The 21,065-nt window shown below is 46.1% G+C and overlaps 1 protein-coding gene across 2 annotated transcripts in view; it reads left to right on the top strand.

The window, feature by feature from the left end:
* LOC140387024 (contactin-associated protein-like 5) overlaps positions 1-21,065 on the top strand; it is a 1,394,308-nt gene that overhangs the window by 671,116 nt on the left and 702,127 nt on the right. The window lies entirely within an intron of this gene.

A 21,065-nucleotide genomic window follows, 5' to 3' on the forward strand; every position in this document is an offset into this window, starting at 1 on the left:
GGTATCGAAACCAGAGGCAGGAGATTACTGTGTTTAACATTTTAAATTTAGAGTAGAAATCTAGTGCTAGGAAACATATAGTTAACTTTAACTTATTTTAATTTAGTAAGTATTTATTCTGAAATTAATTTATTAAGTGTTTCTGGAAATGGAAAGTAGAGGGGTAAATTGCTTCACTTGTGAGATGTGGGAGGTCCGTGTAGCTTCCAGCATTCCTGACAACTACATCTGCAGGAAGTGCACCCAATTGCAGCTCTTCACAGACCGCATGGATTGGTTGGAGCAGCAGTTGGGTGCACTTAGGGACATGCAGGTGGCGGAAAGCATCATAGATAGGAGTTTTAGAGACATGGTTACACCCAAGTTGCAGGAAGATAGATGGGTGACTGCTAAAAGGGGCAGGCAGTTAGTGCAGGAATCCCCTGTGGCTGTCCCACAGTCTAACAATTATACCATTTTGGATACTATTGGGGAGAATGGCCTATCAGGAGAAAACAGCAGCAGCAGCCAGAGCAGTGGCACCATGGCTGGCTCTGTTGTTAAGCAGGGAGGGACAAAGTGCAGAAGGCCAATACTTATAGGGGATTTTATAGCCAGGGCACAGATAGGTGCTTCAATGGACGTGACAATGACTCCAGGATGGTATATTGCCTCCCTGGTCCAGAGTCCAGGATGTCTCTGAACGAGCATAAAGCATTCTGAAGGGAGAGGGTGAGCAGCCAGAGATTGTGGTACATATTGGTATCACCGGCAGGAAGCGTGACAAGGTCCTGCAGCAGGATTTCAGGAAGTTAGGAAGAAAGTTAAACGACAGAACCTCTAGGATCGTAATCTCAGGATTACTCCCTGTGCCACGTGCCAGTGAGGCGAGAAATAGGTAGATAGTGCGGCTAAACACGTGGCTAAACAGCTGGTGCAGGTGGGAGGGTTTCAGATATCTGGATCATTGGGATCTGTTGTTGGGACCTGTTTAAGAAGGGCGAGTTGCATCTAAACTGGAGGGGCATAATTATCCTGGCCACGAGGTTTGCTCGTGTCACACGGGAGAGTTGAAGCTAGTGTGGCAGGGGTGTGGGAATCGGAGCAATAGGTCAGATGGTGAAATAACTGAGGGGGAACTGGAGAATAGGGCCAGTAAAACTCAGAGGTTGGGCAGGCAGGGAGATGTTGTTGAACGCAATGGGACAGGTGGTCTGATGTGCATTTGTTTCAATGCGAGAAGAATAACAGATAAGGCAGATGAACTTAGAGCTTAATAATAATAGTCTTCAATGTCACAAGTAGGCTTACATTAACACTGCAATGAAGTTACTGTGAAAAGCCCCTCGTCGCCACATTCCGGCGCCTGTTCGGTTACACAGAGGGAGAATTCAGAATGTCCAAATTACCTAACAGCACGTCTTTCAGGACTTGTGGGAGGAAACCGGAGCACCCGGAGGAAATCCACGCAGACACAGGGAGAACTTGCACTCTCCGCACAGACAGTGACCCAAGCCGGGAATCGAACCTGGGACGCTGGAGTTGTGAAGCAACAGTGCTAACCATAGTGATGCTTGGATTGGTACTTGTAACTATGATGTTGTTGCCACTAGGGGCTTTTCACAGTAACTTCATTAAAACCTACTTGTGACAATAAGCGATTATTATTATTATTATTATTACAGAGACTTGGTTGAGGGAGGGACAGGATGGGCAGGATTTAGATGTTTCAAGTGGGATAGAGCGGGATGTAAAAGGGGTGGGGGAGTTGCACCACTGGTTAAGGAGAATATCGCAGCTGTACTGCGGGAGGACACCTCAGAGGGCTCATGAAGCGAGGCAATAGGAGTAGAGCTCAGGAATAGGAAGGGTGCAGTGACAATGTTGGGGGTTTACTATAAGCCTCCCAACAGCCAGCGGGAAATAGAGGAGCAGATATGTAGGCAGATTTTGGAAAGGTGTAAAAGCAACAGGGTTGTTGTGGGGGGTGATTTTAACTTCCCCTATATTGACTGGGACATATTTCCTGCTCGGGTCTTGGATGGGACAGAGTTTGTAAGGAGAATCCAGGAGGGCTTCTTGAAACAATATGTAGAGAGTCCAACTAGGGAAGGGGCCATACTGGACCTGGTATTGGGGAACGAGCCCGGCCAGGTGGTTAAAGTTTCAGTCAGGGAGTGCCCGAACAGTGACCACAATTCAGTAAGTTTTAAAGTGCTGGTGGACAAGGATAAGAGTGGTCCTTGGGTGAAGGTGCTATATTGGGAGAAGGCGAATTCTAACAATATTAGCAGGAACTGAAAGATCTAGATTGGGGCAGATGTTTGAGGAAAAATCAACATCTGGCATGTGGGAGACTTTCGAATGTCAGTTGGTAGGAATTCAGGACCAGCATGTTCCTGTGAGAAAAAGGATAAATGTGGCAAGTTTCAGGAACCTTGGATAGCGAGGGATATTGTGAGCTTAGTCAAAAAGAAAAAGGAAACACTCGTAAGGGCAAGAAGGCTGGGAACAGATGAAGCCTGTGAGGAATATAAGGAAAGTAGGAAAGAACTTCAGCAAGGAGTCAGGACGGCTAAAAGGGGTCACAATAAGTCATTGCCAAACAGGATTAAGGAAAATCCCAAGGCTTTTTATACGTATATAAAGAGCAAGAGATAGCCAGTGAAAGGGTTTGCCCACACAAGGACAGGGGAGGGAATCTATGTGTGGAGCCAGAGGAAATGTGCGAGGTACTAAATGAGTACTTTGCATCAGTATTCGCCAAAGAAAAGGACTTGGTGGATGATGAGTCTGGGGAAGGGTGTGTAGATAGTCTGGGTCACATTGAGATCAAAAAGGAGGAGGTGTTGGATGTCTTGAAAAACATTAAGATAGATAATTCCCAGGGATGCGATCTACCCCAGAATTCTGAGGGAGGCAAGAGAGGAAATTGCTGGGGCTTTGACAGAAATCTTTGCATCCTCACTGGTTCCTGTTGAGGTCCTAGAGGACTGGCGAGGGAAGTTGTTTTACACAGAGGGCAATGGGTGTTTGGAACCCGCTGCCGGAGGAGGTAGTGGAAACAGATACGATAGCAACGTTTAATGGACGTGTTGACAAATACATGAATAGGTTGGGAATAGAGGAATATGTTCCCCGGAGGTTGTAGAAGGTTTAGGTTAGAAGGGTAGCATGGTCTGCCCAGGCTTGGCGGGCTGAGGGGCCTGTTCCGGTGCTGTACTTTTATTAGTTCTTTGTTGTTTGATCCACTCATGCATTCATCCGTGCTCTGCTTTGTCTAATGGCCATTCAATTTCTTTACGAACAAGGCTGCCTCAACGCTGACCCTTAAAATGTGATGGTGAGCAAGCTCTCTCCAAGCTGTGCGAGCGTACAGCCACACAGCAATGTGATTCATCGGGGTTACATTGAATTTTGGGAACAGGTTCTCGCCCGCCTGATGAAGAATGGGTGAGAAACCCATGTCGCTTCCATGGGGGAGGACCAATCAAATTGTGTGCCTGTCACGTGTCTAACACTCACATTCACCCCCCCCCCACTCCCCCCTCCCCTGTCCCCCGCCATCCCACTTCAATCTATGGTAGACTGCTGGAAAACCCCACTGGGTTGGCTGGATGTCACGGGAAAGCTGGTGTGACTCCCATTGAAACCTTGAGTTACCACTAAATTCCGATAGTCTGCGGGCTAAAAAGTGTCAATTGGCACACTAATGAGCCTGACTGACATTCCGCCACGAGTTTACGAGATTCTCACATCAACCCTTTTCCCGCCTCCGTCTTAACCATGGAAGATTTTCCTGACATTGGCAGATAGAAGCACATCTTCTCCTGTGAATGGGCCTGATCACCATGTTTCCCACCTCCCGTACTGTACAGAGACACAAACAGGCCACGTAAAACCGACTTCCCCTTTAATTGCATAGCAATCTTTAAGGGACCACACAGTGCAACAAAACTGGCTGCAAAAAAACACTCGGTATTACAGAATTTGAATAATAGTAATCTTTATTGTTGTCACAATGTGATGCCGAACAAGGCCAGCAGCACGTGTTCAATTCCCATACCAGCTGAGAATTCTGAATTCTTCCTTCTTGTACCCGAACAGGCGCAGGATTGTGGCGACTAGGGGTTTTTCACAGTGACTTCATTGCAGTGTTAATGTGAGCCTACTTGTGACAATAAAGATTTATTTACATTTACAAGTAGATTTACATTAACGCTGCAATGAAGTTACTGTGAAAAGCCCCTAGTCGCCTGTTCGGGTACACGAGGGGAGAATTATGAATGTCCAATGAACCTAACAGCACATCTTTCGGGACTCGTAGGAGGAAACCGGAGCGCTCGGAGAAAACCCACACAGACACAGGGAACGTGCAGGCTCTGCACAGGCAGTGACCCAAGCCGGAATCGAACCTGGGACCCTGGCGCTGTGAAACGACAGTGCTAACCACGGCGCTACCGTGCCGCCCTTAATATTGCGGAAAAGAGAGATATGTTGCTGAAGCTTTTCATCTTGCACTCACCAGGACAAACGCAAGAATACCAAATTTCAAAGGATCTCAACAATTTATACTACACGAGGAAAGGGTGCTGATTGATTGGCCTGTCGACTTGAGTACACTTCAGCATCATTCAAAACAAAAAACAAAATTTGAGGGAGAATTGAGTCACAAGGATTTTTTTAACATTTAGTTTGACAAATGATCTATTTTGTTATCATCTACTGTCAATAGAGACTGTGATATATGTGTGGTTCAGGCTGAAATTGGTGAGTTTATGACAATTTTCTTTAATGCTGTTGAGTTCTATAAAGGCAGCTGCTGTTCCATCTGGCTAGTTACAGGTCTCGGTGGAATCAATATTTAGCTCCGTGTTCATGCTGCTGGTAAGTCTAGTATATTTTCACAGTCGTGTTCTGAAGCGAAGTCCGGTGAGAATTGAGTAAGGATTGGATCCTGTACTTGGAAATGCGGAGCTGCATAGATAATATGGTATCCAGAGCTGAAATGACTAAAGCCACGGACACACAGCAAGATCAGAAAATTCCAAGAGATGCTAGAGATCAGAGGAAAAAATAATTCTCGCCAGAATAGTGGATATTCAGTAATACGACTCAGCAGTTACTGATGTCTCAATATAGGTTTTGCTTTAAAAAAGCAAGTTTGACCAGTTTTTCCCCCCTTTATTGTTTCAAGGGATGTTGGCTCTCTGGCAAATATTCTCTAGTTTCCTAAAATGAGGGGCGATCTAACTGAAACCAATAAAATACTTCAGTGAAGGTGTAGGTAAGATGTTTCCCTTAGTTGGGGAGTTGAGAACTGGGGGGCGGTGGGAGGGGGCACAATTTGAAAATAAGGGGCAGTATGGCAGTGGTTAGTACAGCTGCTTCACAGCTCCAGGGTCCCAGGTTTGATTCCCCGCTGGGTCACTGTCTGTGCGGAGTCTGCACGTTCTCCCCGTGTCTGCGTGGGTTTCCTCCGGGTGCTCCGGTTTCCTCCCACAGTTCAAAGATGTGCGGGTTAGGTGGATTGGACATGCTAAATTGCCCTTAGTGTCCAAAAAGGTTAAGGGGGGGTGTTTACTGGGCTACGGGGATATGGTTAGGACGTGGGCTTGAGTAGGGTGCTCTTTGTAAGGGCTGGTGCAGGCTCGATGGGCCGAATGGCCTCCTTCTGCACTGTAAAAATTCTATGATAAGGGGGAAGCCACTTAGGACTGAGATAAGGAGAATTTTCTTTACACAGAGGGCTGTGAATCTTTGGAATTCTCTATCTCAGAGGGCTGTGGAAGTTCAGTCATTGAGTATGTTTAAGGTAGAGACTGATAGATTTCTTAGGTTAAGGGGATAGTGTGCGTAAAAGGCATTGAAGTGTCCAATAACCCATGATCATATTGAATGGCGGAGCAGGCTCGATGGGCTGAGTGGTCTACTCCTGCTCCGATATTCCTATCTTTCCCCTCCACCATGGGCGACCTTGCCTTCACTGTGGAACTCAGTCCCACATTCTGGAGTTCCCTTCAGTGCATCTTCATCTCCCTCTTCCTTTATGACCCTCCTTGAAACTCACCCCTTTACCCAAGTTTTGGAACAATCCTCCTGATAGCTGCCCCTTTGTTTTCCTCGGCATCCATTGAATTGATTACCTGTCCGCCATGTTCCTTGGAATGTTTTACTTTATGAACGGGAAGTCCTGTTTTTTCACTAAAGGAGGAGAGAGAGAGAGAGTTGGGGTCAGGTAGGGAATTGCACAAAATAGGGCTGAATGACTTCAGGCTTTAACCCAGTTCAAAGAACAAAGAAAATTACAGCACAGGAACAAGCCCTTCGGCCCTCCCAGCCTGCGCCGATCCAGATCCTTTATCTAAACTTGTCTTCTATTTTCCAAGGATCTACTTCCCTCTGTTCCCCGCCTGTTCATATATCTGTCTCGATGCATCTTAAATGATGCTATCGTGCCCGCCTTTACCACCTCCGCTGGCAAGGCGTTCCAGGCACCCACCACCCTCTGCATGAAAAACTTTCCACGCACAACTCCCTTAAACTTTCCCTCTCTCACCTTGAAATCGTGACCCATTTTAATTGCCACCCCCACTCTTGGAAAAAGCTTGTTGCTATTCACCCTGTCCATACCTCTCATAATTTTGTAGACCTCAATCAGGTCCCCCCTCAACCTCCGTCTTTCCAACGAAAACAATTCTAATCTACTCAAAATTTCTTCATAGCTAGCACCCTCCTTACCAGGCAACATCCTGGTGAACCTCCTCTGCACCCTCTCTAAAGCATCCACATCCTTCTGGTAATGTGACGACCAGAACTGCACGCAGTATTCCAAATGTGGCCTAACCAAAGTCCTATACAACTGTAACGTGACCTGCCGACTCTTGTACTCAATACCCCGTCCGATGAAGGCAAGCATGCTGTGTGCTTTCTTGACCACTCTATCGACCTGCGTTGCCACCTTCAGGGTACAATGGACCTGAACTCCCAGATCTCTCTATACATCAATTTTCCCCAGGACTCTTCCATTGACCGTATAGTCCGCTCTTGAATTAGATCTTCCAAAATGCATCACCTCGCATTTGCCTGGATTGAACTCCATCTGCCATTTCTCTGCCCAACTCTCCAATCTATCTATATTTTGCTGTATTCTCTGACAATCCTCTTCGCTATCTGCAACTCCACCAATCTTAGTATCATCTGCAAAATTGCTAATCAGACCACTTATACCTTCGTCCAGATCATTTATGTATATCACAAACAACAGTGTCCGAGCACGGATCCCCGTGGAACACCACTAGTCACCTTTCTCCATTTTGAGACACTCCTTTCCACCACTACTCTCTGTCTCCTGTTGCCCAGCCAGTTCTTTATCCATCTAACTAGTACACCCTGAACCCCGTACGACTTTACTTTTTCCATCAACCTACCATGGGAAACTTTATCAAACGCCTTACTGAAGTCCATGTATATGACATCTACAGCCCTTCCCTCATCAATTAACTTTGTCACTTCCTCAAAGAATTCTATTAGGTTTATAAAACATGACCTTCCCTGCACAAAACCATGCTGCCTATCACTGATAAGTCTATTTCCTTCCAAATGTGAATAGATCCTATCCCTCAGTATCTTCTCCAACAGTTTGCCTACCACTGACGTCAAGCTCACAGCTCTATAATTCCCTGGATTATCCCTGCTACCCTTCTTAAACAAAGGGACAACATTAGCAATTCTCCAGTCCTCCGGGACCTCACCCGTGCTCAAGGATGCGGCAAAGATATCTGTTAAGGTCCCAGCTATTTCGTCCCTCGCTTCCCTCAGTAACCAGGGATAGATCCCATCCGGACCTGGGGATGTGTCCACCTTAATGCCTTTCGACAAAGGGGAGATTAGAATCAGAGAAAGAGAGCATTTATTTTGTTCAACGTAGGCTATGGGCACGGCTGGCAAGGCCAGAAATTCTTGCTCATCCCTATTTTCCCTTGAGTGGATGGTGATGATCTCTCTTACCTAAACACTGATTAACAGTTTGGTACAACTCAATGACTTGCTCAAATAAAAGCAAATTACTGCGGATGCTGGAATCTGAAACGAAAGAGAAAATGCTGGAAAATCTCAGCAGGTCTGGCAGCATCTGTCGGGAGAGAAAAGAGCTAACGTTTCGAGTCCGATGACTCTTTGTCAAAGCTAACAAACAGAGAAAGTGGGAAACATTTATACTGTGGAGTGAGAGTGAAAGATGAGTCATAGCCACAGAAACCCAGGGAAACCGGGTGCTAATGGCCACAGAAACCAAGGGGAAAGAGTACGAATGGCAGAGCGAACAAAAGACGTGAAAGGTCAAACAGCAGGGAAACTAACATCAGAGGGTGAACTGTAGTTGTGGGGGGAGGGGAAAGGGGAGGGGAAGGGGGAAGCAAAGAGGAGAAAGGTGAAGGAAAGGAGGATAAGATTGGGGGGGGGGAATTAAATATATATTAAGAAAGAAAGAAATGGTAAAAGACAGTTAAAATGAAATGGAATGAAAACAAATGGGTCGAGCTGGGGTAGAGCTGCTCATCTGAAGTTGCTGAATTCGATGTTCAGGCCGGAAGACTGTAGCGTGCCTAACTGGAAGATGAGATGTTGTTGCTCCAGTTTGCGTTGAGATTCACTGGAACATTGCAGCAGGCCAAGGACAGGCATGTGGGCATGGGAGCAGGATCTTTTGTTAAAATGGCAAGCAATGGGAAGGTTAAAGATGCTCAGGAATGCGACCACCCAGTCTGCGTTTGATCTCTCCGATATAGAGGAGACCACATTGGGAGCAGCGAATGCAGTAGACCAAATTGGAAGAGATCCAAGTGAAACGCTGCTTCACCTGGAATGAGTGTTTTGGGCCTGAGATGTTAAGCATGGAAGAGATAAAGGGGCAGGTGTTACACCTGCGATTGAACATTCCCATGCCCACATGTCTGTTCTTCGCCTGCTCAATGTTCCAGTGAAGCAAGTAGGCTTCAAATGAAGTTACTGTGAAAAGCCCTGAGTCGCCACATTCCAGCATATGTTCGGGGAGACCGGTTCGGGAATTGAACCCATGCTGCTGGTCTTGTTCTGCTTTACAAGCCAGCTGTTTAGACCACTGTACTAAACCAGCCCCTAACATAATGAGATGCTACTGCACCCATTTTACGAATGGATATGGAGCGAGAGAAGTTAATAGAGATACAGTGTGCTGTGAACATGCAACGATCATAAACGAAGAATAAGCAGACAAGCACAACATGCCATCGCAGTTGGATAGTTGGTTTATGCGATGCCTGGCCATTGTAAGATTGTAGCGAAGGAAGAGTCGAGGAGCAATGGTAACCGATAACATCCAGATTCTCGGACAGAAGATGATGGAGGCTTCATTGAGGCTTGATTTCAATCCACTGAGGATGGGGGCAGGCTGAACACATACTGGGATAGTGGATACTCAGGAGAAACAAGGAAAACATTTGGAGCAGCGATACCATAGTCGGATTGATTAAACAGAGAAATATTACAGTGCGGAGGGAGGATCAAAAAGACACATTTATATACTCCAATTAGTCATTTCTGAGGTGTGGTTAATACTGTGTGCTAGAAATTAATTCATTCTGCCTGTCCAGATGGAAAGAGATGGAAGCATGTGTTCAAAAGTTTGATTGAAGTGGGGTGAATGGCGATTGTTACGGTGCATAGGCACGGGGGCAGTTTTGTTGTGCTGAATAACCAGCCTCTGTGCTGTGAGCTCGGATGACATTCTATATCATTGTGCACTCAGATATTTATAACTTGATCCAGAAATCTCCACTTGGTGTCATATCCTCACATGTTTGCAGTTTGATCATGTTTGCAGTTCTTGACAAGTTGAGTATTTTATTGGGGTACTGAGTTCAATGCTGTCTGTAGTTCTGCCGGGGAACTGATGATGGGCATTTTCCAGAGCTTGGCCTCTTTGGTCACAAAGAATGATAAAATGTGTCCCGCACGGGCATGATTCAATGCGCCGACTGATGATATAGACACTTGAGTAACCGAGGCAACCAAAATGAGAGGCTGGATTCCCTTGGTTTATATTCCTCAGTTAGTATAAGTGCACTGCGAGCCTCCTTGCAAAGTCATCGATTTTCTGGTAAGACCCATTTGCATCTCCCAGTCATCACATAGAAAGTGTGGGTAAGCAGCACATCCACAGGCTCCATTAGTGTCATTAATCCCTCACTCCTGATACAAATGATCTCCTCCAGCTTGTCTCTCACCACATCTGAGGCATCACTCACTGCTTTAATGTGATTATGTTGTCATGTTGGAAAGTAAGTGAGCATAGAGGAGAATGTTTCCAGGGAATGTACTGACTGCAGAATTGTTTCAGAGGCTTCAAACTGACCAAGACTGGACAATTAATGGCACACGGCCAGCAGGGCATGTTTTAAAATCTCGACTTTTATGTGCATGGTTGCTGTTTAAAATAAAGGTCTTAAATTAGACCAGCAACAAAACAGGTCGCATTTCAAGATAGGCTGAATTTCAAGATAACATTGCTTCCTTTCTGAAACCCGATCTCTGTAGGAATAACACATCAAAAATCTCTTCTTGGAGTAGAGGGGCAGGTTTAGCTCAGTGGGCTAGACAGCTGGTTTTGCGATACAGAACAAGGCCAGCAGCACGGGCTCAATTCCCATACCAGCTGACCCGAACAGGCGCTGGAATGTGGCGACTAGGGGCTTTTCACTGTAACTTCATACCTTTGACAATAAAACGTTACTATTATTATAATAGTTAAACAGTCAGACCAGTCTGACCGATAGGCCAACCAACCCCAAACATTTTTTTTCCCCCAACGCAGTCCTCGATGCACCCACCCCCACCCCCCACAACATAGGACCACCTTTCACTTAATAATAATCTTTATTGTCACAAGTAGGCTTACATTAACACTGCAATGAAGTTACTGTGAAAAGCCCCCCCGTCGCCACATTCCGGCACCTGTTCGGGCACACTGAAGGAGAATTCAGAATGTCCAAATTATCTAACAGCGCAGCACATCTTTTTGGGACTTGTGGGAGGAAACCGGAGCACCCGGAGGGAACTCACGCAGGCACAGGGAGAACGTGCAAACTCCGCACAGACAGTGACACAAGCCAGGAATCGAATCTGGGGCCCTCGCACTGTGAAGCCAACTTGTTGAAATGTCAGTATTATCAGTGAAAGTTTTGCTTTCACTGATCACTGTGTGAGAAACACCGCTCACTTAATAAAAGATTTACACTTAGTCAAATTCTGAAGAAGTATTTATTATCGATCTTGCAAGTGCGGGTGCCTCCAGTAAGCAATAGCAGACACACAGAATTCACACAGCATGATTTCCCATTAAGACATTCTGCTGTCTTACCTTCACGGCACATCAGCACCTTTTATAGTCCTTAACACAGCCATTCACACTTGCTTTGTCTTGTGCCTCAAACATCTTAGCTCACACTTATCACTGACCTGCTCAACCCCCTCTTGTACCATATGAAACCCATCAAATTTCTCCCTCTCCTTAGCTCTGAAGAAGAGAGTCATGAGGACTCGAAACATGAACTCTGTTTCTCGCTCCACAGATGCTGTCAGACCTGCTAGGTTTTTCCATTACTTTCTGTTTTTATTTCCGATTTCCGGCGTCTGCAGTATTTTGCTTTCTTTTTAGTTGAACTAATAGTCATGTTGGAGATACATTTTGTCCCACAGCACTAAATTGTCACAGAATTCCACACTCAGTCACAGCCAGACAGGGTAATACTGGCTATTTGTACAAAAAGGAACTTGTGAAATTTGAATTCAATAAAAAGAATCTGGAATTAGAAGTCTAAAGGTGACCATGAAGCCATTGTTGATTGTCGTAAAAACCCATCTGGTTCACTAATATCCTTCAGGGAATAGCTAGTAATATAAGGGAAGATGGGAAGAGATTTTTTTCAATATATAAAAGGTAAGAGAGAGGCAAAAATAGACATTGGACCACTGGAAAATGTGGCTGGAGAAGTAACAATAGGAAATAAAGAAATGGCAGACGAACTGAATAGTTACATTGCATCAGTCTTCATGGTGGAAGACACCAGTGGGATGCCAGAGCTCCAGGAGAACCAGGGGGCAGAGGTGAGTGCAGTGACCATTACTAAGGAGAAGGTTCTGGGGAAACTGAAAGGTCTGAAGGTGGATAAATCACCTGGACCAAATGGACTACACCCCAGGGGTCTAAAAGAGATAGCTGAGGAAATTGTGGAGGCATTGGTGATGATCTTTCAGGAATCACTGGAGGCAGGAAGGGTCCCAGAGGACTGGAAAGTTGCGAATGTAACACCACTGTTTAAGAAGGGAGGGAGGCAGAAGATGGGAAATTATGGGCCAGTTAGCCTGACTTCGGTCATTGGTAAGATTTTAGAGTCTGTTATTAAAGATGAGATCGCGGAGTACTTGGAAGTGCATGATAAACTAGGACTGAGACAGCAGGGCTTCGTCAAGGGGAGGTCATGTCTGACAAATCTGTTAGAGTTCTTTGAGGAAGTAGCAAGGAAGTTAGACAAAGGAGAACCAGTGTACCTGATTCATTTAGATGTCATGAAGGCCTTTGACAAGGTGCCGCATCGGAGACTGTAAAATAAGTTAAGAGCCCATGGTGTTTAGGGTAAGATCCTGGCATGGATAGAGGATTGGCTGACTGGCAGAAGGCAGAGAGTGGGGATAAAGGGGTCTTTTCCAGGATTGCAGCAGGTGACTAATGGTGTACCTCAGGGGTCGGTGCTGGGACCACAACTTTTCACAATATGCATTAATGATCTGGAGGAAGGAACTGAAGGCACGGTTGCTAAGTTTACAGATGATACAACGATTTGTAGAGGGACAGGTAGTATTGAGGAAGCGGGCGAGCTTCAGAAGGACTTGGACAGGCTAGGAGAGTGGACAAAGAAGTGGCAGATGGAATACAATGTGGAAAAGTGTGAGGTTATGCACTTTGGAAGGAGAAATGGAGGCATAGACTATTTTCAAAATGGGAAGATGCTTAGGAAATCAGAAACACAAAGGGACTTGGCAGTTCTCTTCACGATTCTCTTAAGGTTAACATGTAGGTTCAGTTGGCAGTTAGGAAGGCAAAAGCAATGTTGGCATTCATATCGAGAGGACTAGATTACAAGACCAGGGATGTACTTCTGAGGCTATATAAGGCTCTGGTCAGACCCCATTTGGAGCACTGTGAGCAGTTTTGAGCCCCGTATCTAAGGAAAGATGTGCTGGCCTTGGAAAGGGTCCAGAGGAGGTTCACAAGAATGATCCCTGGAATGAAGAACTTGTCGTATGAGGAACGGTTGAGGACTCTTTGTCTGTACACGGAGTGTAGAAGGATAAGGGGGGATCTAATTGAAACTTACAGGATACTGCGAGGCCTGGATAGAGTGGACGTGGAGAGAATGTTTCCACTTGTAGGAAAAACTGGAAGCAGAGGACACCATCTCAGACTAAAGGGACGATCCTTTAAAATAGAGATGAGGAGGAATTTCTTTAGCTAGAGGGTGGTGAATCTGTGGAACTCTTTGCCGCAGATGGCTGTGAAGGCCAAATCACTGAGTGTCTTTAAAATAGAAATTGATCGTTTTTTGATCAATAAAGGGATCAGGGGTTATGGGGAGAAGGCAGGAGAATGGGGATGAGAAAAATATCAGCCATGATTGAATGGCGGAGCAGACTCGATGGGCCGAGTGGCCTAATTCTGCTCCTATGCCTTATGGTCGAAGTAAATCTGTCATGCTACACATGACTCCAGACCCACAGGAATGTGGGACTTAATCCAAGAGTCTTGTGATTCGGACATTACCATGGTACCAATGATTTGGAGTTTAATGTTAGCATGCATTTGAAAATTCAACTTCCAAACACCAACATCCCACATTGGGATAAATATGAAATTCTGCTGAGGCAGTTTAAATGAGGAGATATTTCTCAGTTTGGGAGACTATGGGTGAGATTTTCCGTCCCGCCGCACTTGTTTTATAGAGCGGAACAACCTCGCCGGCAGCGGGATTGGAGCCGGCAAATGGGGTTTCCATCGGGAAATCCGCGGGCGTGCGTGAGCGCCGGTGAAAGGAAATCCCGCTATCGTGCCGCTATTTTGTGCAGGTGTCCGGATTGTAAATTCCCTCAGCTCGCTACCCCCCTACCCCTTGCAAGGCAAATCAGCTCCGCATAAACCCCCCCATATCACAAAGCAGCCCCCCACTGCTGAATTTTCTGGGTGCCCCTTCACCCAAGTATGGGGGTGACCCAATCCCCCCTCCAGGGACTCCAAAGTAGTGAGATGCCTATGGACCCCTTAAATCGGGCGACACCCCCAAGAGACTCCCGAAACAGGGAGACCCCCAGAGACCCACCAAATAAAGGGACCCTCCTACAGACCCTGCCTAACTGGAGAGGCCTTCACAGGGAACCCTAACTGGAGAGACACCCAACCTTAGGCCCCCTAACTAGAGGGCCACCCAGAGAGACCTCCTGACTAGAAGGACCCTCCACACGGACCCCTAACTCCAGGGATCCCCCAAAGAGACTCCCTAACTAGAGGCCCCATAAATAGGGAGACCCCCGATAGAGTGCCCCTAACTAAAATAATCCCCACGAATACCCCGCTAACTAGAGGGACCTCCCACAGACCCCCCAGAAAAGAGACTCCTATCCAGAGCAGTCCAGACAGGGACAGTGAAAAATTGCAGTTGTAACACTGGGGCTGTTTAGCACAGGGCTAAATCGCTAGCTTTGAAAGCAGACCAAGGCAGGCCAGTAGCACGGTTCGATTCCCGTAACAGCCTCCCCGAATGGGCGCCGGAATGTGGCGACTAGGGGCTTTTCACAGTAGCTTCATTTGAAGCCTACTTGTGACAATAAGCGATTTTCATTTCATTTCATTCACTTACCTGGAAGTACCAGGGACTGGATTCTCCGGTCGTTGACGCCGAAATTGGGTTGTGCGATGTGCCAGAGAATCAAAGTTCTCGACCGAATCAGAGGTGCCGCCACTTTTGCGATGTTCCACCCCCTCCAAAGCGGCGTACTCGGAGAGTACAGTGCGTAACGTAGCAATATTGCCTAAGGCCCGCCCCCGATGCTCCGACCCGACCGGCCGAGTTCCCGACAGCATTGGTTGCGTGTGTCCTCAGTCCAGCACCGCCACAGTCGGGGAAGGACCGATCTGCGCGCAGGGGGGGACTTTATTAGGGGCTGCGGGCACTGTGGGGGGCGGTGGTTCAGGGCACATGGGCCGGCCAAAGGGGGGGCACTATTTTGCAGGCCGGGTCTGCGAGCGGCCTCCACCAAGTAGCATGGCGCGGCCACTGCAGACCGCCGCCATGCGCAGGGGCAGCCAAGGATCCGGCAATTCTCCGGGCCTTATCGGCAGCTAGCGTCGGGTGCTCTACGATGCCAGCATGCTAGTCCCCAGCAAAACGGAGGATCGGTGGCTGTTTTACGCCATTTTGTCTGTCGTAAAATGCCACCGTTCCCACGCCAGCGTGGGGACATAGCCTTGAATTGGAGAATCCAGCCCCTAGGGGCTGGTTTAGCACACTGGGCTAAATAGCTGGGTTTTAAAGCAGACCAAGGCAGGCCAGCAGCATGGGTTCAATTACCGTACCAGCCTCCCCGAACAGGCGCTGGAATGTGGCGGCTAGGGGCTTTTCACAGTAACTTCATTTGAAGCCTGCTTGTGACAATAAGCGATTATCATCATTATCATATCATGTATCCATTCCTGGATGGAGAACAGCTGTGTTTAAAACCCTCAGATCCATCAGCTGCCAGCTATGCGTTAATTTCTGGTAATGGGCTGTGATTGACAGCTTTCACAAACCCGCTGTGAGCCTTGCTTCTTTCATCTTCTTCGTGGATGAGTAAGTCTAAGTGCGGAAACCACAATGCTTGCAAACATCAACCACATCAGGGTTATGTGCTTTCAATATCCAGCTGACCACTTCAAAATCACTCAAGCGTAAAGGGGTGTGCTTTGTTTTAATTCATTTACGGATTGTGGGCATCACTGGTTAGGCCAAAGGTTATTGCCCATCCCTAGTTGCTCTTCAAAAGGTGGTGGTCTGCTGCCTTCTTGAACTGCTCCAGTCCTTGAGGTATGTGTACACACAATGTGCTGTTTTGGAGGGAGTTCCAGGATGTTGCCTCAGCCACAGTGAAGGAAGGCCGATATATTTCCAAGTCAAGGTGGTGAGTGACTTGGAGGGGAACCTCCAGGTGATGGGGTTCCCAGGTATCTGCTGCTCTGGGGCTGTTTAGCACTGGGGCTAAATCGCTGGCTTTGAAAGCAGATTGAGGCAGGCCAGCAGCACGGTTTGATTCCCATAACAGCCTCCCCGAACAGGCGCCGGAATGTGGCGACTAGGGGCTTTTCACAGTAACTTCATTTGAAGCCTACTTGTGACAATAAGCGATTTTCATTTCATTTTCATTTCATTTCTCTTGTCCTTCTAGATGGAAGGTTCTGTGTAAGGAACCTCGGCGAGTTACTGCAGTGCATGTTGTAGATGGTGCACACGGCTGACACTGTTCGTCAGTGGTGGAGGGTTTTAATGTTTGTGGAAGGGGGAGAAATCAAGCGGGGCTGCTTTGTCCTGGATGGTGTTGAGCTTCTTGAGTGTTGTTGGAGCTGCGCTCATCCAGGCAAGCGGAGAGTATTCCATTACATTTGTGACTTATGCCTTGTAGATGGTGGACAGGCTTTGGGGGGGGGGTCAGGAGATGAGTTACTCACCAAAGGATTCCTTGTTTTTGACCTGCCCTGGTAGCCACAGTATTAACGTGGCTAGTCCAGTTCAGTTTCTGGTCAATGGTAACCCCCAGGATGCTGATTGTGGGGGATTCAGAGATGGTGATGCCATTGAATGTCAAGGGGCGGTGGTTAGATCCTCTCTTGTAGGAGATGCAGTATTTAAACAAAGATGGTGTCAAAATGGATTTTTTTTTAAATATATGGAATTTCATTGCTGACAATGATATTTTAAAGAATTGGACCTATGTGGTATTATTAGGGTGTTTGTTGTCTTGCTCTAGAAAACCAGGCAGTGAAGGATGAAACTGGAGCTGAAACTTTAGACAGACAACAACTTTTATTTGCAGAACTACACGAGCATGTACCTCCAAATCCAAAAAACACAGTTTCAGTCTGTTGCTACATTTGGATCCCTAGTTACCTTTTCTTCTTTCATGGGATCTGGGTGTTGGAATTTGACCCAATATCCACAGAGCATTAGTCTGGGCCTCTGGATTACCAGTTGTTAATATCCCAGTTTGTGTTACGACTGGACGGGAAGATTGCAGAAAGGATTCTGTCTCAAAAGATCATAACTTTTACTTTTTGTTTCGAAAACGTGGAGGAAGAGAGTGACAGGGCTACTAATTAGTTTTGACAACAAGAAAACATTCATTATATAAGAAAAAGTTGATTATAAAACGAATATTACTTGACTCCCCCCTGGGTTTCACAAATGTGTACAGTTTTCAAAGATAACACCCATGACCAAATGACCAATTCCACTCAACCGATCATCATTAGATCTCACTCTCAATCCCTCAGATGGTTGTCACATGAGAGTTTTGAAATGCTACTCCCAAAATGACACGTTTTAAAATCTTCTTTCAAACAAAACTCCCCATCAGCAGTTTGCATGAGGAATCCATTCCAGCTTTTCCATTTATCCTTTGAAACAGAGCTTCTGTTCCACTTTTAACAAGGAATCCACTTCAAGTTCTCCACCTTGCCTTTCAGGTTTCCTTTAGCTGAAATGCTTTTACACAAATTCAGGTACTCAGCACCCGACAGAACATTATTGCTTAAAACAAAGGAAGTAAGGACACTCAACCTTACAATTGCTTCAGATATGAGTCTTGTTTGTAGCAGACCTCATCAGCTCTTCTCTTCCCAGGTATGGTTTACCTTTCATAAATAGCTCTCAAAAGGCTCTTTGATCCTTTAACTTCAGAATTCTTGGAAATTTCTCTTCGTGTCTCTAGCTTCCTTAAAAGCTTTTCTTTAAATGTCCTGCACTGTCTTTCGTAACCATTGTCCTATGGTCGAGCTTTTCTTCAAGCAAAGCTGATAGAGATGTTCCCTCTCTGGCCTTTTAAAAACAACTGCTATAAAATCAGCTAAAAATTAAACTCCAAAAACATTCCTACCCTAAAGGTGCCTCTGGCTGCGAAGGAACAAATTTATACTTCTGCAAGTTTTTTTACTTTTCACCCCTAACCTCTCTAAGCACAATATAAATAAGGTGTTATCTGTAATCAAAAGCCTCCCAGGGTCAAACAGCTTTGTCTAACTTGAATCTAACTTTGGGTTTATCCTTTCTTACACAGAAACACTAAACTAAACCCACTTAAAACTATACCTTATTTCTAATATTGAACAATATCTAGATCCCTTAAAACTAACACTGTTTTCCTGACATAGTCCTGTGACAGCACCCTCTCCCATCCCACCACCATGATCACCTCCCCCACCTTCCCCCACTGGCAATGCCCACCATCTGAATATAATTAAACACGCGATGCAATTAACTTTCATTTTATTTCTTTTAACTGCTATTTAGAGGAAGCCTTAACCTGTTTAAAACAAAGTTATTACATGTCATAAAATGGCACACAGCAAAATTTAAGATGAACACCATTTTGTAAAATAATGTTGTAGTCTTAAGTTTCTCTGATGATATTTGGTGGTTACGTTTGCTACTTTGTGCTAAGGTATGAACAAAGAACAAAGAACATTACAGCAGAGGAACAGGCCCTTCAGCCCTCCATGCCTGTGCCAATACAGATTCCTTATTTAGACCTACTTTTTGCCTAAACGATCTGTACCTCTCCATTCTCCGCCCGTCTCTCAAGATACACTTTAAACGTTGCTACTGTGCCTGCCTCCACCACATCTACCCTATTTGTGAAAACCTTTCCCCGCACAACTCCCCTAAACTTTATCCCTCGCACCTTGAACCTTTGCACCCTTGTAATTGAGTCTTCCACCCTAGTAAAAAGCTTCTGACTATTTACCCTGTCTATACCTCTCATAATTTTGTAGATCTCATCAGGACTCCCCTTAACCTCCGTCTTTCCAACGAAAGCAACCTGAATTTATTCAACCTCTCTTCATAGCTAACACTCTCCAGACCAGGCAACATCCTCCACTTGCCTGGATGAGTGCAGCTCCAACAACACTCAAGAAGCTCGACACCTTCCAGGACAAAGCAGCTTGCTTCATTCCTCCCTTTTCCACTGTAGCCATCTAAAATGGCCACCTGCAAAGGACCATGGGAATTGTGGTCAACTTGGGGCACAGACAAGTGCACAGCCTCTGTGTATTGTGCAAAGAAGCCAGACCAGACAGAAACTTGCACCTATTAAAGGTCAATCACTATTTCCCCAGGACAATCGAACTCGAATCAAGGAACGGCAACAGTAGCAGATTAACCGGCGCCACTTCCCCTTATTTTGAAAGGCATACGTGCCTGGAACAATGACAACTATGATGATTCTATGATGATTCCCAGCCATCGAGGTATCTGTCCCTTAATTGGCCAGGGTCAATGAGGGTGATCAAAACCCTATTGATCCATTGGATCTGGAGGTAGGACCGGCCCAAAGGGTGCGAAAACCCAGGGGAAGAAGAAGAACTGCAAACTGAGAGATCGGCCCCTTTTGGACCGGCCTCTGAGCGACCAACTGCACCATATCAACTAGCCAAGTTCAAGGACCCGCGATCGCTACCTGAAGGACGAGCCCAGCCGAGACAAACCTGAAGACTTCCAACCGACCCATGTGGACACAGATGAAGGCCTTATCTCCCGCACAGAGCCGGTCACCCCGAAGTTTAGTAAAGCTCATCTTAGTTATTAGGTATAGTTTAGTGCGTAGCCGCGTGTATCATTGCATATAGAGATAAGTCTTGTGTTCATTAATAAACTGTCTTTTGAACTAATATACTGGTTGTGCGGTCATTCAGTCAATATAAGAAACAGCTTGTGGTTCACATAGAAATAAACAAGTCAACACCACAAACATTGAAACCCTCCACCACCGACAAATCGGAAAAGCCGTGTGCACCATCTACAAAATGCACTGCAGGAACTCACCAAGGTTCCTTGGGCAGCACCTTCCAAACCCACGACCACTATCATCTAGGAGGACAAGAGCAGCAGATACCTCGGAGCCCCACCACTTAGAGATTCCCCTCCAAGTCATTCACCACCCTGACTTGGAAATATGTTGCCGTTCCTTCATTGTCAGTGGGGCAACATCCTGGAGTTCCTTCCCTAACAGCACTATGGATGTACCTGAATCTCAGGGACTGCAGCAATTCAAGAAGGCAGCTCACTACCCAGTTCTGAAGGGCAACTAGGAGTGAGCAATAATGCCGGCCTATTAGGTGATGCCCATATCCCTTGGATGAATAGATAAAAAGAATGGGGGAGAAGGCCCAAGGCGACTGGGGGCTTTTCACAGTAACTTCATTGCATTGTTAATGTAAGTATACTTGTGACAATAAAGATTATTAATTAAAATGGTTTACCCCTGCTCCTATTTTCTATGTTTGCCCCACACCCCGTGACCCCAAACTACCCCAATATTCCCCGTACCTAAGTCTAGTAGTGATGAAAATACCATTGTTGATTGTCATAAAAACCAATCTAGGGAAGGAAATCTGCCATCCTTTCCCGGTCTGACCTATATGTAAATCCAGACCCAATGTAACATTGCTGAGTCTTAATTGCCCTCTGGAAGGACCTTTCAAGCCAATAGGGAAATAAGGAGTGGGCAATAAATGCTGGCCTTGCCAGTGATGCCTACATCCCATGAGCGAATAAATGAATACCTCCTGACTGCCTTCCCAACACCACACCACCCATGCCCCTCATCGCCCTGAAATTGTTGACCAGGTTTTCCCATGGCTATCTATTCTACAACATAGTTCATAGTAGAGGATTCACAAGGTTAACCCCACTATCATTTCTAAGTCAGCATCTTGAGTGCCTGACTCCTCCAACATCACCTTGGCC

Source organism: Scyliorhinus torazame, chromosome 2 (assembly GCF_047496885.1).
Source record: "Scyliorhinus torazame isolate Kashiwa2021f chromosome 2, sScyTor2.1, whole genome shotgun sequence".
In the NCBI taxonomy this organism is placed as follows: Eukaryota; Metazoa; Chordata; class Chondrichthyes; order Carcharhiniformes; family Scyliorhinidae; genus Scyliorhinus; species Scyliorhinus torazame.